The sequence below is a fragment of the Macaca nemestrina genome, chromosome 9, assembly GCF_043159975.1.
Source record: "Macaca nemestrina isolate mMacNem1 chromosome 9, mMacNem.hap1, whole genome shotgun sequence".
Lineage (NCBI taxonomy): Eukaryota > Metazoa > Chordata > Mammalia > Primates > Cercopithecidae > Macaca > Macaca nemestrina.
This window is the reverse complement of record NC_092133.1, coordinates 121,065,289-121,079,311: the sequence shown is the minus strand read 5'-3', so window position 1 is coordinate 121,079,311 and position 14,023 is coordinate 121,065,289. Positions and strand designations below refer to the sequence as shown.

At 40.6% G+C, this 14,023-nt stretch overlaps 1 long non-coding RNA gene across 1 annotated transcript; it reads left to right on the top strand.

Moving 5' to 3' along the window:
* The first annotated feature begins 248 nt into the window (after window positions 1-248).
* On the top strand, window positions 249-13,747 carry LOC139356117 (uncharacterized). Its single transcript, XR_011607510.1, has 4 exons — window positions 249-342; window positions 6,578-6,685; window positions 10,248-10,373; window positions 13,488-13,747. It is a non-coding gene; the product is annotated as an uncharacterized lncRNA (long non-coding RNA).
* The last annotated feature ends 276 nt before the right edge of the window (window positions 13,748-14,023 follow it).

Here is a 14,023-nt window from a genome sequence, read left to right as displayed (position 1 = left end):
ATTGATAAATTAGGCACAGTAAGAGATTAACAATAGCAACTCATAATAAGATAGAACAATTCTAACAATATACTGCAGTAAAAGTTTTGGGAATGTGGTCTCTCTCTCCAAATATTTTACTGTTCTGTGCTCACCCTTCTTCTTGGGATGATGTGGGATACCACAGTGCCTTTGTGATGGGATGCAGTGAGGTAAATGATATAGGCATTGTGATGTAGGGTTGGGCTACTATTGACTTTCTGACAATTAGAAGGACCATCTGCTTCAGGTGAACCTGGATCATCGAGCCATGATGGATGGCAGTGACTGGATGTCAGGAGCAAATGTATTGACGACTAATGGGTGGGTAGTACAGTGTGGATCCACTGGACAAAGGGATGATTCATGTCCCAGGTGGGATGGAGTGGGACAATTCAAGATTTTATCACCCTTCTCAGAATGCTGCCCAGTTTAAAACTTACAATTTGTTTCTTTCTGGAATTTTCCGTTTAATATTTTTGGCCTGTGGTTGACCTCAGGTAACTGAAACCACAAAAAGTAAAGCTGTAGATAAGGGAGGACACTATTTCATACTGTAGACCAGGAAGAAGAAAGATGCCTGAAAAATAATAATGGAATGAAGAAAAATAAATCGTTAGGCAGTAATCCCTACCAATATTAAGTCAAATCAGACCAAGAAGATCAGACCCTCCAGGAGGCCTCTGACCACTAAGCAAATGACTTTCGATTTAGAGAAGAGTTTGTTCAAACTGGGGTTTGAACTCCATTTTTAGACAATTCTCTTAACATGTAACCCCAAATGTATATATTATAGCTAAAAAGATTGTACCCTAGTGGAAAAAAAAGCTGAATTTAAATACATATATATAGATACATACATACACACATACTTACACACATACACAATCTTGCCAATTAAAGATGCCAATTTAATCAACTCTTAGCTTTCTCTTCACAATGAACAATCTCGAACCCTTACTTTTTTGCAGAAGTCTTATTTTCTAATCCTGGTTGACTTTAGGGATAGGACGTTCTCCAGGTTCTTCATGCCCCTTAATTCTAGAACTCAGGAATGGACACCGTGCTCCTAGAAAAGTTTGACTAGTACCATGTATAATGGGAGGGTGATCTCATGGTTCCTCTGGGAACTTGGTTTTGCATCCTGGCACTGTGCAGTCTTTAAAAAGCTGCTGTTATGACTGACTCCAGCTTATCTATTTTCATTGCTGGCTCATTTTAAGACATCCTTCCCTGTAGCCAGTCACATCTCTTATCTTCTATTTGTATGCTTCACTTGCCTCTCCTGGAGGGACTCCTACCCTGCATTTATCTCCAGCAAACTTTAAAAAGCATCCTGACCACTTTTCTAATTTAGTAGGGTTATTTTAAAGTTTGCTCTTCACCAGCAGGCTGAGGCTGGTCTTCCCACTCCTCCACTGAAGCAGTGACTAATGTGCTCTGAGTTTCCTTCATGCCAACGCTGTGTTTGGGGATGTCTGTTTGCAAACATTTCAGCCTGAATTTTTCTCTGTTACTCCTGGGGCCTCTCTGTTCTGGGAGCACTTCTGTGGAGGTCAGGCCTTGGTCAGTGTCGATCCTTGCTCCTTTTGGCCTCTATCAGTTAAGAGAATCAGCTGGGCGTGGTGGTTCACGCCTGTAATCCCAGCACTTTGGGAAGCCAAGGCAGGCGGGTCACTTCAGGTCGGGAGTTCAAGACCAGCCTGGCCAACATAGGGAAACCTCGCCTGTACTAAAAATACAAAAATTAGCTGGGCATGGTAGTGTGTGCCTACAGTCCCAGCTACTTGGGAGGCTGAGGCAGGAGAATTGCTTGAACCCAGGAGGCAGAGGTTGCAGTGAGCTGAGATCATGCCACTGCACTCCAGGCTGGGCAACAGAGGAAAAAAAGAAAGAGAATAAATTCTGTAATATTTCAAACCTTAGGTCAAACGTCTATAGATGTTAATGTTGAGGAGGACTATTTCTAAATTAACATGCAGACAACAGAACTTAATCTTTTAGATCCAAAATCAGTGCTTGTATTATTATTTTTTTGGTTCTTGTATATATTGTATATCCCAGAGCCTATGTCTGTTTTGCCCTGCAAGAACTGGTGAAATGTCTTTTTTTTTTTTTTTTTTTTAATAGATAGGACCTTGCTCTGTTGCCCAGGCTGGAGTGCAGTGGAATGATCATAGGTCACTGCTGCCTTGAACTCCTTGGCCTAGGTGATCCTCCTGCCTCAGCCTCCCAAAAAGCTGGGACTGCAGGCACGTGCTGCCATGCCCGGCTAATTTTTCAATTTGGTGTCAAGACAGGGTCTCACTATGTTGCCCAGGCTGGTCTTGAACTCCTGGCCTTCAGCAATTCTCCCACCCCAGGCTTCGGAGTAGCTGGTACTACAGGAGCGCCATTGCACCTGCCTGGTCGTAATTTTTAACTCAACCATTCCAGAGGGTAAGAGCATCATTAAATAGTGAAAGAAGGAATGAATGCGAGTCAGAAAATGAAGGAAAGGATACACAAAGGCAGGGACAAATCCTCCCTCAAGCCAGGACTAATCCCTTCCTGTCCAACTTCCAATGGCTGATGCTTTATCTTTCTTTCTTTCCTCTGGTCTACATGATTTCTCTGTCAATGTTGTTACAAGCATTTGCATCTAAATCTTGTTTCCCTATGAAACTACAAACCTGCAGAGGGAAGTTCTTGACGGTTGCTAATCTATCTTTATTTCACTCACAGTATTTTCCCTAATGTCTTAAAACAGTCAGTGCTCAATAAAGATTGGTCATTAAAGATTGCTCAGTGAAGATCGGCCACAGTGGCTCATGTGTGCAATCTCATCTCAACACTTTGGGAGGCCAGGCAGGAGAATCGCCTGGGTCCAGGAGTTCCAGACCAGCTTGGGCAACAGAGTGGGACCCCGTTTTTGTGTGTGTGTGTTTTTTTTTTTTTTTTTTTTTTTTTTTTTTTAAGAACCAGGCTTGGTACATGCGTGTAGTCCCTACTGTGTGGGAGTCTGAGGTGGGAGGGTCACTTGAGCCTAGGAGGAGGCGGCTGCAGTGAGCTGTGATTGTGCCACTGTACTCCAGCCTGAGTAACAGAGTGAGACCTTGTCTCAAAAACAAAAAGAAAAGAAAAGAAAAGAAAAAATTTGGTCCGGTGCAGCAGCTCATGCCTGCAATGCCAGCACTTTGGGAAGCTGGGGCGGGCAGATCACTTGAGGTCAGCAGTTTGAGGCCAGCCTGGCCAACATGGTGAAAACCTCCGTCTACTAAAAATACAAAAATTAGCTGGGCATGGTGGCGCACACTTGTAATCCTAGCTGCTTGAGAAGCTGAGACAGAAGAATCACTTGAAGCCAGGACGTGGAGGTTGCAGTGAGCTGAGATTGCACCACTGTACTCCAGCCCGGGTGACAGAGCCAGGCTCCATCTCAGAAAAAAAAAAGTTGACTGAGTGAACAATGAAAGAACACAAGCAATTTAAGAAAGTTTAGTCCCAAGATGATTTACTGTTTTGGTAAAGTAATTTAATTTTAATCGAATTATCTTCTTTCTAATTCAAAACTTTAATTGATTTAAATAATAAGAAGATAAAAAATAACCAATTTGAAATCTAGAGATAAAGATGTTTGGGTAGAAAAGGCGAAACCTTTGTGGATTTTCTTTAAAAAACACTCGAATCCATTTTCATGAATGAATGTAAGGGGAAGTCATGTGCCCACCTGCCTCTCTCAAACCTAGACAGAATGTTTGCAAATACCCAACAGGAAGCTCCAAAACTTCCCCATAATAGAAAATCAGTGAGAACAATATGTCTGGATCCTACTAGGCATTTCTAAACAATCTCATTATGCAGAAAAAGAATCATATGCAAGAAAGTATTTCTGGATAAAAGAAGACATTAAAAATGAACAAGACAATTTGGAAAAAAATTAGATTGAATTAAACATGTGAATGTGATACTTTGTTATACTGTCACTACACATGGGGAATCACCTAGACCAGGCTAAGAAAGCGATTGTTTGCAATAATGATGGTTACAGATACTACTAATTCCTGTAAATAACCCTTTATGCGTCCAGCAGTCTAACCCACTGCACCCAAAAAGATGTAGCAGTATCATAGAAATATTCAAATTTACAGTTTTGCATTTTCTCTACAGAAGTTATAAAATGACTAACGCAAAATGAATCTTCAACATTTTGATGAGAATAAATGGCAACATATTAAACATAATCATCTGCTCAACTACCTATTTTAAGGTGGTTTAACACATTAACTAAAGATTCACCTGTGTTTCTCATGTTATGTGGAATGCAGAATAAAGGAAGAAGAAGTAAAGATACTGTGAACTACGGCCTCCTGCAGGACCTCCCAGTGGCTTCCTTCTACATGTTAGCTCACCAGGACCCAGTCCTGAGCTTCTCCAGCCAGACCTAAGAGGAAGGCAAAAAACCAACCTATTGTCTGGTGGGGTCTGAACTGATTTCTGCCATTATAGACCCCACAGGTCTAAAGACGAACTTGGAAATTGATTGCACATTGAGTTGCAAAACACTCCTGCCTTATGAAGAGTTGGACCAGCCTAAAGAACATCAACACTTACAAGGAAAATATAAACCCTTCCCCAATATTAAATAAAACTACTATCACTTGTTGACATGTTACTGTTAGGTACTATGCTAAATGCTTTATATATAAGATCACATTTAATTCTTCACCACCACCTTACGGGGGCCATTATTATTCCCATTTTATAAATGGGGAAACATGAGATTGCAGAGTATTAAATGACTTTCTCAAAATCGCCCAGCTGGGAAGCGGTGGTGCTAATATTTCAAACCAGAGCTACTTGATTTCCAAGCCCTGGCCGCAGCCATCCCTCAGGAGATAGAACTCGCACCTTGGTCCTTTTACACTGTAGCCCTGACTTGAACCCCAAACTGCTTAGCAGAAAACTTGGGATCCTGCCCAGTTCTCATCAGCCCCCTCTATATTTTCCTAATGTGCTTGGTGGAAGAATGTGAAGGTTACTCTTCAAAATAGTTTGTGTGGGGAATGGTAAATAATACAAGGTAACATAGAATGAATGAATACCATGTGCCAGGCGCATGCAAAACTTATCCCACTTGATCCTTACAAATCTGTGAGCTGGACATTGTTATCCCCTCTTACAGATGAGGAAACAGGATCAGAGGGGTAAAATGCTATGCCCAAAGGTACACACTTATTCAGTTTAAGAGCCAGGATTCAAAACTGTGTTTTCTCCTTTTAGAGTCTGTTTATTTGGACACTACAGTATTCTGACTCTCAGTCAACTTGATTGTACGTGGCCTGTGATCATTTATGTGTGGACAATTCTTCCCAGATAAATCACCTTCCTTTAAATTAAAAAAGAAAAATCATTTCCACCTTCCTTTAAATTAAGAAAAGAAAAATCACTAACAGGATTTTTTTTTTTTTTTTGCCTCCAGGAATAAAGCAACCTGAAAATAAGTGACATATATTAGATAGTAGGTCTTGGTTTCTAAAATTTAATAGTGAGGCAACACATTTTTGTAGACAAACCATTGCTTCTTACAAAGATAAGCGTAGAAAGATACAGAGGAAAAAATCACTATAGTGCACAATCTCAATTTCTTCCACAAGAAACCAGATCTGGAGAGATTAATATGTCACCAAATAAAATAAAGTAAAAGAAAAATGGAGTAATTAAGGATCACATCTCCAGTTTCATACAACACAATCATACTACATGTAATAGTTCCCTATTGGCAGAAATATACTGTCATTTACTGCCAAGGATTATCTCTTGACACAATATATTTTATAGAGTTATATTGGAAAACAAGTAAAAAAGAAGGAATCCTGTGATTCACATATTGGAAAAATCTTGATGTAATTATGGTAGCTCATCTGCTAGATTAAGTTGTTGATGTGTTTTGTGATATGTAAATGAACTGGAATTCCCCTCTGATGTCACCAGTACCATCTTTCTCTTTCTTTCAGAATTAGAGAAGTGATTTGCATTTGCGGTTCTTCACTGTGGAGTAACTCTGGTCAGGGAGCATGCGAATACTCTCTGTGCATAATACAATCAGGGTATTCTTTTGCAAGAAATAAAGACAAAATGATGTAGATGAAAAAAAATAAACTTGTTCACTTGTCCCAGCACATCCTAAATCTGTAGGTACTCAAACCCCTTCAGTCAAGAACTGCATAAACTTTCATGGATTCCTGTATGTATTTGCTTCAGAGAAGATGTTGTGAAGGTGGGATAGTTGGGGATGGTGCATTCCTGTTCCCCTCTCACAATGATGGGCAGGGGCAACAAGTCCATTCTGTCTATGGGCAGCAAAGCCCGTCTACATGAGAAATGAAGTAGCTGGAGAAATGAAAAGATCTTTCCCACAAATTTCCTCTCCCCAGGACAGAGCTAGAGCTACACACGATGAGTCCAAAAGAAGCCATCCATTCATCGTGTCACATACATGTAAAAGTACAATATGTATATAAATATGCACATTTACATATGTAGATTTATTGTAAGAAATTGACTTACATGATTACAGAGGCAAAGAAGTCCCAAGATCTGCACTTGGCAAGCTGGAGACCAGGGAGAGCTGATGGCATAGTCTCGGTGCAAGTCCAAAGGCCTGAGAACCAGGAGAGCTGATAGAGTAAGTTCCAGTCTGAAAGTCAGCTGGCTTGAAACTCAAGAAGAGCTGATGTTTCAGTTTGAGTCTGAAGGGGAGAAAAAGACCCATGTTCCAACTCAAGCAGTCAGGCAGGAGGAGTTCTCTCTTACTCAGCCTTTTTGTTTTGTTCAGGTCTTCAATTGATTGGATGGGGTCCACTCACATTAGGGAGGATATACTGCTTTGCTAGGTCTACCAATTCAAATGCTAATCTCATCTGGAAACACCTTCACAGACACACCCAGAATAATGTTTGACCAAATGTCTGGGCACCCAGTGGCCCAGTCAAGTTGATACATAAAATTAACCTAATGTATGCTGAGGGGCTAGCTAACAAATGCCTGGTAGAGATGCCTTTTGGGTTGATACAAGAACAATAGACTTTAAATTCTCAACCTAAGAAGATCTAAAAATTAACTAGTTAGCATTATGTAACTACAGATATTTCATCAGTCTATCTGCTGTTTCCTGTAATCAGAGAAATTTCCAAAGAATTAGGATGGGCTTTACAAGTAGAAAAGGAAGAATCCTATGATTCACATATTGGAAAAGTCTTGATATAAGTATGGTAGCTCATCTTCTAGATTAGGTTGTTGATGTGTTTTGTGAGATGTAAATGAACTAGAATTCCCTTCTGATAGCACCAGTACCATCTTCCTTTATCATTTAGATCAAATATTAAACTCAGGTTGATGACTTTCATGACTTCCAGAAAATGTACTATTCATTTTCATTCCTTCTCTCTCCCTGATTTGAGTCTCATTTCTTTCCTCCCTCTCTTATTTTCCCCACTCTTTTTGTTCTGAGTATCATAGTTAAGTTGAATGTCAAAATTTGTTAGGCAGTGTTGCTACTTTCAAAGAATGTTTTTCCTACAGATGTTGAATCTTTGAGTTTTCCAATGACTGTTGAATGTAAAATGGTTAGTGTTACTTATAAAAAGAACAAACATTTTGAGAGGCCAAGGCAGAAGGATCTTGAGACCAGGAGTATGAGACCAGCCTGGGCAATATAACAAGACCATGTCTCTACAAAATAATTTTTTTAAAAAAATAGGAATAATCCTAACTACTCAGGAGACTGACACGAGAGGAATGCTTGTGCCCAGGAGTTCGAGGTTGCAGTAAGTTAAGATTGTACCACTGCACTCCAGCCTGGGCGACAGAGTAAGACCTTGTCTCTAAAAAAGCAAAAACAAAAATAAAATGCTCTCACTGCAAACCCCTTGTGGTGAAATAATTCATTTTAGAGTGAGGATTAGAATCTCTGCAAACGGGAGAATGCTTACAGGCAATTGCTGTGATTCGTCCCTCACTCTTGCTTACTGTGCTCAATTTTCTTAAACTTCCATTGATAGATGTTTCCCTGGTGACTATCATGGAAGAAATTGTAATTTTCCTAAGCCTACTTAAGCACTTCTAGTCTTGACTTGAGTCTAACACTTTTGGGACAGATTTTGATTTTTCTAGGAGTAATATGTAACTAGTTTCAAGGTTTGCCAATAACTGGGACATACATCAAATAATGTATATCTATGATTATGCTTTTGTTAGTGAGCTATTATATAATTAGCAAATTTTAGATTACTATAATAGTCAAAAGAGCACATATTTTAATAATGTGCCTATGATATGGCCCACAGAATATCATAATTCTTAAGGAGATATTTGCCTCTGTGCTTTCTCAAAATTTATACAGTGAAAAGTCAGCTCATCTGGCTTCTCAGCTGTAAACCACTTAACAAATCCAGAGTGAATTTTAAAACTGCCAACCCTGCTATCTGAAGAGCCTGCTATAGTGCCAGATTCTGCTGATGGGAGAATGTTTTTCACAGCTTGAATACCAATTATGAAAAAGTATACAACAGAAAGCAGAAATATTACACAAAGGGGAAGACTATAAACCCAAGAAAGGATATATTGTTTCCCTTTGCCGTGGTGGTTCTGCACTCATGACTGACTGAACTGAAACTTTTCAAATGTGTCCATTATTTTTATTTTTTTATTTTTATCTTTCTTAGAGAGAGTGTCTTGCTCTGTCACCTGGGCTGGAATGCAGTGGCATAATCATAGCTCACTGTAACCTTGAACTTCTGGGCTCAAGGGTTCCCCTCGCCTTAGCCTCCCAAGTAGCTAGGACTACTCCCAGCTAATTTTTTTTGTTTTGTAAAGATAGAGTCTTACTATGTTGCCCAGGTTGGTCTCAAACTCCTGAGCTTCAGTGATCTTCCTGCCTTGGCCTCCCAAAGTACTGGGATTACAGGCATGAGCTATTGTGCCTGGCTAGATTTGTTCATTTTAGAAGTGTTACTTTTACTATTTTCAACTTGAAAACATTTTACACTATTCATTGTTAATTTTTTAAAAAAGTAATGTATAATGTGTATATATTTAAGCCAAATTTACAAATCAAGATTAGTAATTATTCCTTTTCCCCCCTAGAATATAAAATATTCTGTGGTATTTCTATGGGAATTGAAAATATCCATTAGGTGTGAGTGTGTGAGGCCAGGATCTACAGTAACTAACTTCATTCACACCCAGTCTAGTGGGAGAGTTAGAGACAGTAGGACCACACTGTTCAAAAGAAGATAACGAGAGCCACATACATAATTTCTAATTTCCCAGTAGCAACATTAACAAAGGCAAAAAGAAACAATTGAAATTAATTTTAAAATGTATTTGATTTAACCCAATATATCTGTACTATATGGTTTCAACATATAATCAATATAAAATTAATAAAATATTTTACATGTTTTCATACTCTGTGTTTAAAATCTAGTGTCCATGTTATGCTTACAGCACACCTCAGTTTGGACTAGCCACATCTCAAGTACTCAATAGCCACATGTCGTTGGTGGGTACCATATTGGATAACACCAATTAGATTGGACACCATCTCCTTCTTAGACTTTTGTTAGACAAATTAGATGATGGATTTTTTTTGAGACAGAGACTTGCTCCGTCACCCAGGCTGGAGTGCAATAGAGCAATCTCAGCTCACTGTAACCTCTGTCTCCTAGGCTTAAGCGATTTTCCTGCCTCAGCCTCCTGAGTAGCTTGGATTACAGGCACCTACCACCATGCCCAGCTAATTTTTGTATTTTTAGTAGAGACGGGGTTTCACCATGTTGGCCAAACTGGTCTTGAACTCCTGACCTGAAGTGATCTGCCTGCCTCAGCCTCCCAAAGTGCTAGGATGTGAGCCACTGCACCCGGCCAGATGATGGATTTTTAAAATGTGAACCTTTTACTGATGCATAAAAACATACAGAACAATGCATAAATAATAAGTGCATTTTGATGAGTTTTCATGGAGAACATAGCTGCTTAACTAGACCCCAGATTATGAGATGGAACATTAGCAGAGGCTCCCTCATGTTCCGTTTAAATTTTCTTTTGATATCACAAATATCAAAACCTTGCTTTTCTTGTCCCCCACTCTATAAAGTAGACTCAGTTATACATTAGGTTGGTATGAAAGTAATTGGTGCACATTTACTGGTAAAATAACTGGTAAAAGCCAGTCCTTTGGTTTTCAGGGCAGTTCCAATCCTGGTTCATGAACCTGCATTATGGATCCTCACAAATTGAAGAAGCCCCCAAGGGGCCATGCCGGGAAAGGAAAGTTGAAAAGGAAGGACATCCCTGACTACTTAAAAAACTGGGTGTGTGTATACTTCTCTTGGCTCTTATTTAGTTTTGAATATAGGGTGATGTAATTCAAATACGTTCTGAATCTGCTTTCTTTCTCCACATGGTCATTAGATATGAGTGGGGTAAGGATGAGAAAATGACTCTAAGTTATACCGGCTTCTAAGGGATGTTGCAAAGCTGTGATCATTTTTGATCAAGCAAACTTTTCTCTCGGCCTAAGAAGAACTGGGTATACAACATACACCCTATAAATATAGTGCATGGCTAGGAGGGCGAGAGACAGAGCAAACATCCAAGCATTTTACACATTTTTCTAAAAAAAAATTTTCGGAAAAGAAACCCAGGTTTATATATGTAGTCTTTCCAGGGCTACAGAAAGGGTGAAAGGCTGGCATGTGGTGGCTCAGGCCTGTAATCCCAGCACTTTGGGAGGCACTTTGGTGGATCACCTGAGGTCAGGAGTTCGAGACCAGCCTAGCCAACAGAGTGAAACCCTGTCTCTACTAAAAATACAAAATTAGCTGGGTGTGGTGGTGGGCGTCTGTAATCCTAGCTATTCAGGAGGCTGAGGCAGGAGAATCATTTGAACCCAGGAGGCAGAAGTTGCAGTGAGCTGAGATCGTGCCATTGCACTCCAGCCTGGGCAAAAAGAGGGAAACACCTTATCAAAAAAAAAAAAAAAAAAAGTGAGAGGGAGGTAAGCATGAATACAGGAAAGCACACTTTGCCAAGCTAGAGATGAAATTGCACATCTCCCTGCCATTCCCTTCAGGAGCCTTCTCCTAGGAGGGGAGAGTCCACGACTTCAAGCCCTTCCTCCGCAGAGAGCTGTGCAATAGCAGCACAGATCAGCATGGCTCCCCCAGGAAGCAGAATGCCTTGTCCCTGCTGTGACTGCAATGGCTCCCTCTTTCTCTCTCTTTCTGCCCTATCCTTCCTTGTGGGGTGCCTTTCTTTGAGGGCAAAAGTGTCTTGGATATTTTCAAGCACCCGAAAGATAAAGGACATCACAAGAGTGGGTCTGCCACATAGCTATTTAAGTGGTTAAAGATAGAAAATGATATTGGCTAAAAAACCCCAGTCTCTGCATAGCTTAGTGACTGTGATGGTTAATGTTGAGTGTCAACTTGATTGAAGGATGCAAAGTATTGCTCTTGGGAGTGGCTATGAGGGTGTTGCCAAAGGAGATTAACTTTTGAGTCAGTGGATGGGGAGAGGTAGACCCACTCTCAGTCTGGGTGGGTATCGTTTAATCAGCTGCCAGCGCAGCTAGGATAAAGCAGGCAGAAGAAAATGGAAGGACTTGACTTGCTTAGTCTTCCAGCCTCCATCATTGTCCTGTGCTGGATGCTTCCCGGCTTTGAACATCAGATTCCAAGTTCTTCAGCTTTTGGACTCTTGGACTTACACCAGTGGTTTGCCAGGGGCTCTTGGGCCTTCGGCCACAGACTGAAGGCTGCACTGTCAGCGTCCCTACTTTTGAGGTTTTGGAACTTGGACTGGCTTCCCTGCTCCTCAGTTTGCAGATGGCCTATTGTGGGATTTCCCCTTGTGAACGCGTGAGTCAATTCTCCTAATAAACTCCCCTTCATATATACATCTATCCTATTAGTTTTCTCCCTCTAGAGAACCCTGACTAATACAGTGACTATTTTGTCACTCCTTATTCTGAAGAGAGCAAAATCTTTTGGTGTTGCGGGGAGGCTGAGTATTCCCTGTTCCATCATTTGTTCTACCTCACAGGATAGGACTAAACCCCTGACGTATCTGAACGTCATGACGAACTGTGGTATTACACAGTCTCACGGCTCAGCAGGGAAGTGGGCTGGCAACGCTAGATGAGTCAAGGGATTAAACCTTTCCAATTTCCATTTTTTAGTTAAAAAAAAAACTATACAAAAAATTGAAAAACAAAAACAAACTGAAAAGAAAATTTGACATATGGAAAAGTGTATCATAGGGATAGACCATGGGCAATTGCACATAGGTAGTCCACAAGAGCTGGCTGACTATCACCATCATTCATTGTATTTTGAAGTCTTGCATTGCAATGAGTAGTTGCTTTATTTTTAAATTGGGCACAGCCTTCCTTGATGAATATGTTCACACTGATTTTCTATGTGGTGCTGCTGTTTTAGAAATTCTTCCATGATTTGATATACATGGAAATGGGCATTCCCTCTTCTGCCTAACATAATGCAACCATCTTGTGACTGTGATTTTCAGGGGTTTATCGAATTAATTAATTTTTTGGAGACAGGATCTCGCTCTGTCGCCCAGGCAGGAGTGTAGTGGCATGATCACAGTTCACTACAGCCTCTACCTCCCAGCCTGAAGCCATCCTCCTCCTTCAACCTCCAGAGTAGCTGAACTGCAGGCACACACCACCACACCTGGCTAATTTTTGTATTTTTTTGTAGAGATGGGATTTATGTGGCCCAGGCTGGTCTCAAGCTCCTGGGCTCAAGCGATATTCCCACCTCGGCCTCCCAAAGTGCTGGGATTACAGGCATGAGCCACAGTGCCTGGACTGATTTTCAGGATTTTATATGTTAGAGAATTAATTTATACTTTAGGGATTTTGATCTTTTGGGACTTACACATTAAGGATTATGGCGTTTGGCATTGTGTCTTCCTGGATTATAATCCAAACTGGAAAAATACTTTGAAGTTTTACTTTCTCTGGGTCTTCCACCCACCTTCTGCCCAATGGTAGCCTTTACTCCCTGGTAACGCTCTAAAGTGTTGCTGAGTCTGAGCAGACACTGTAGATAAAGTCGTACCAGAGCTTCTCTTGGTGCGCATTTTCTGCCTGTGTGAAACCACCCTCACAGAGTTAACAAGAATTGCATGCCAGGTTCTGGACGGAAACGTAATACTTATAATTGAGCATTGATCACACTGCACTCTGGGCCACTTCCTTATAACTGCCTACTAAACGCAAATCTAGTGTGCATATCAGGCTTATAGCACACCTCGATTTGGACTAGCCACATCTCACTAGATACTGACCATTTGCATTCTCATTAATACTAGATACTAAATTCTCATTGTTTCTATAGCTAGACTCTCTGACATTAGAATCATAAGGTTTTTGTTTAAGAATTGCTTAAGATGTTTTTCAGATTCTGAATTGCAGCAAAATGGGTGGTGCCAACCAGTTCGAAGAATCCCACAGAGGAACGGAATCAACAGGAGAATACAGTTTCTTCTCTCTATCTTGTGACTTCACTCTACACTCTTCAACCTAACAACCGTCTCTACAACTCAGCCCACTACTTATCCAAGCCTCTTAAAATCCCTTTTCCCTAGACGCCTCGGGGAGGCAGATCTGAGGTTTCCCCCCATCTCTTTCATTTGGCTGCCTTATGATTAAACCTCTTTCTCTGCTGCAACCTACTGTCTTAGTGTATTTGCTTGCCACGAGAGGACTAAGCTCTGAGTTTTTTCATTTTGCTCAAATTCTTGTCTAAGAGGTCTGGGGAGTCATGCCCTACAAACCATAAATTCTCACCAGATGGGTTGTATTTAACCCTATATATTGTGATTTACTTTCCAGTCTGACTCCGGAAAGAGTCTAGCACATTTTAAAGATCTGAATAGGAAATATTTGTCATCTACTCTAAGGGCAGACACTATAAGACTTCAAAAGGACCTTGGT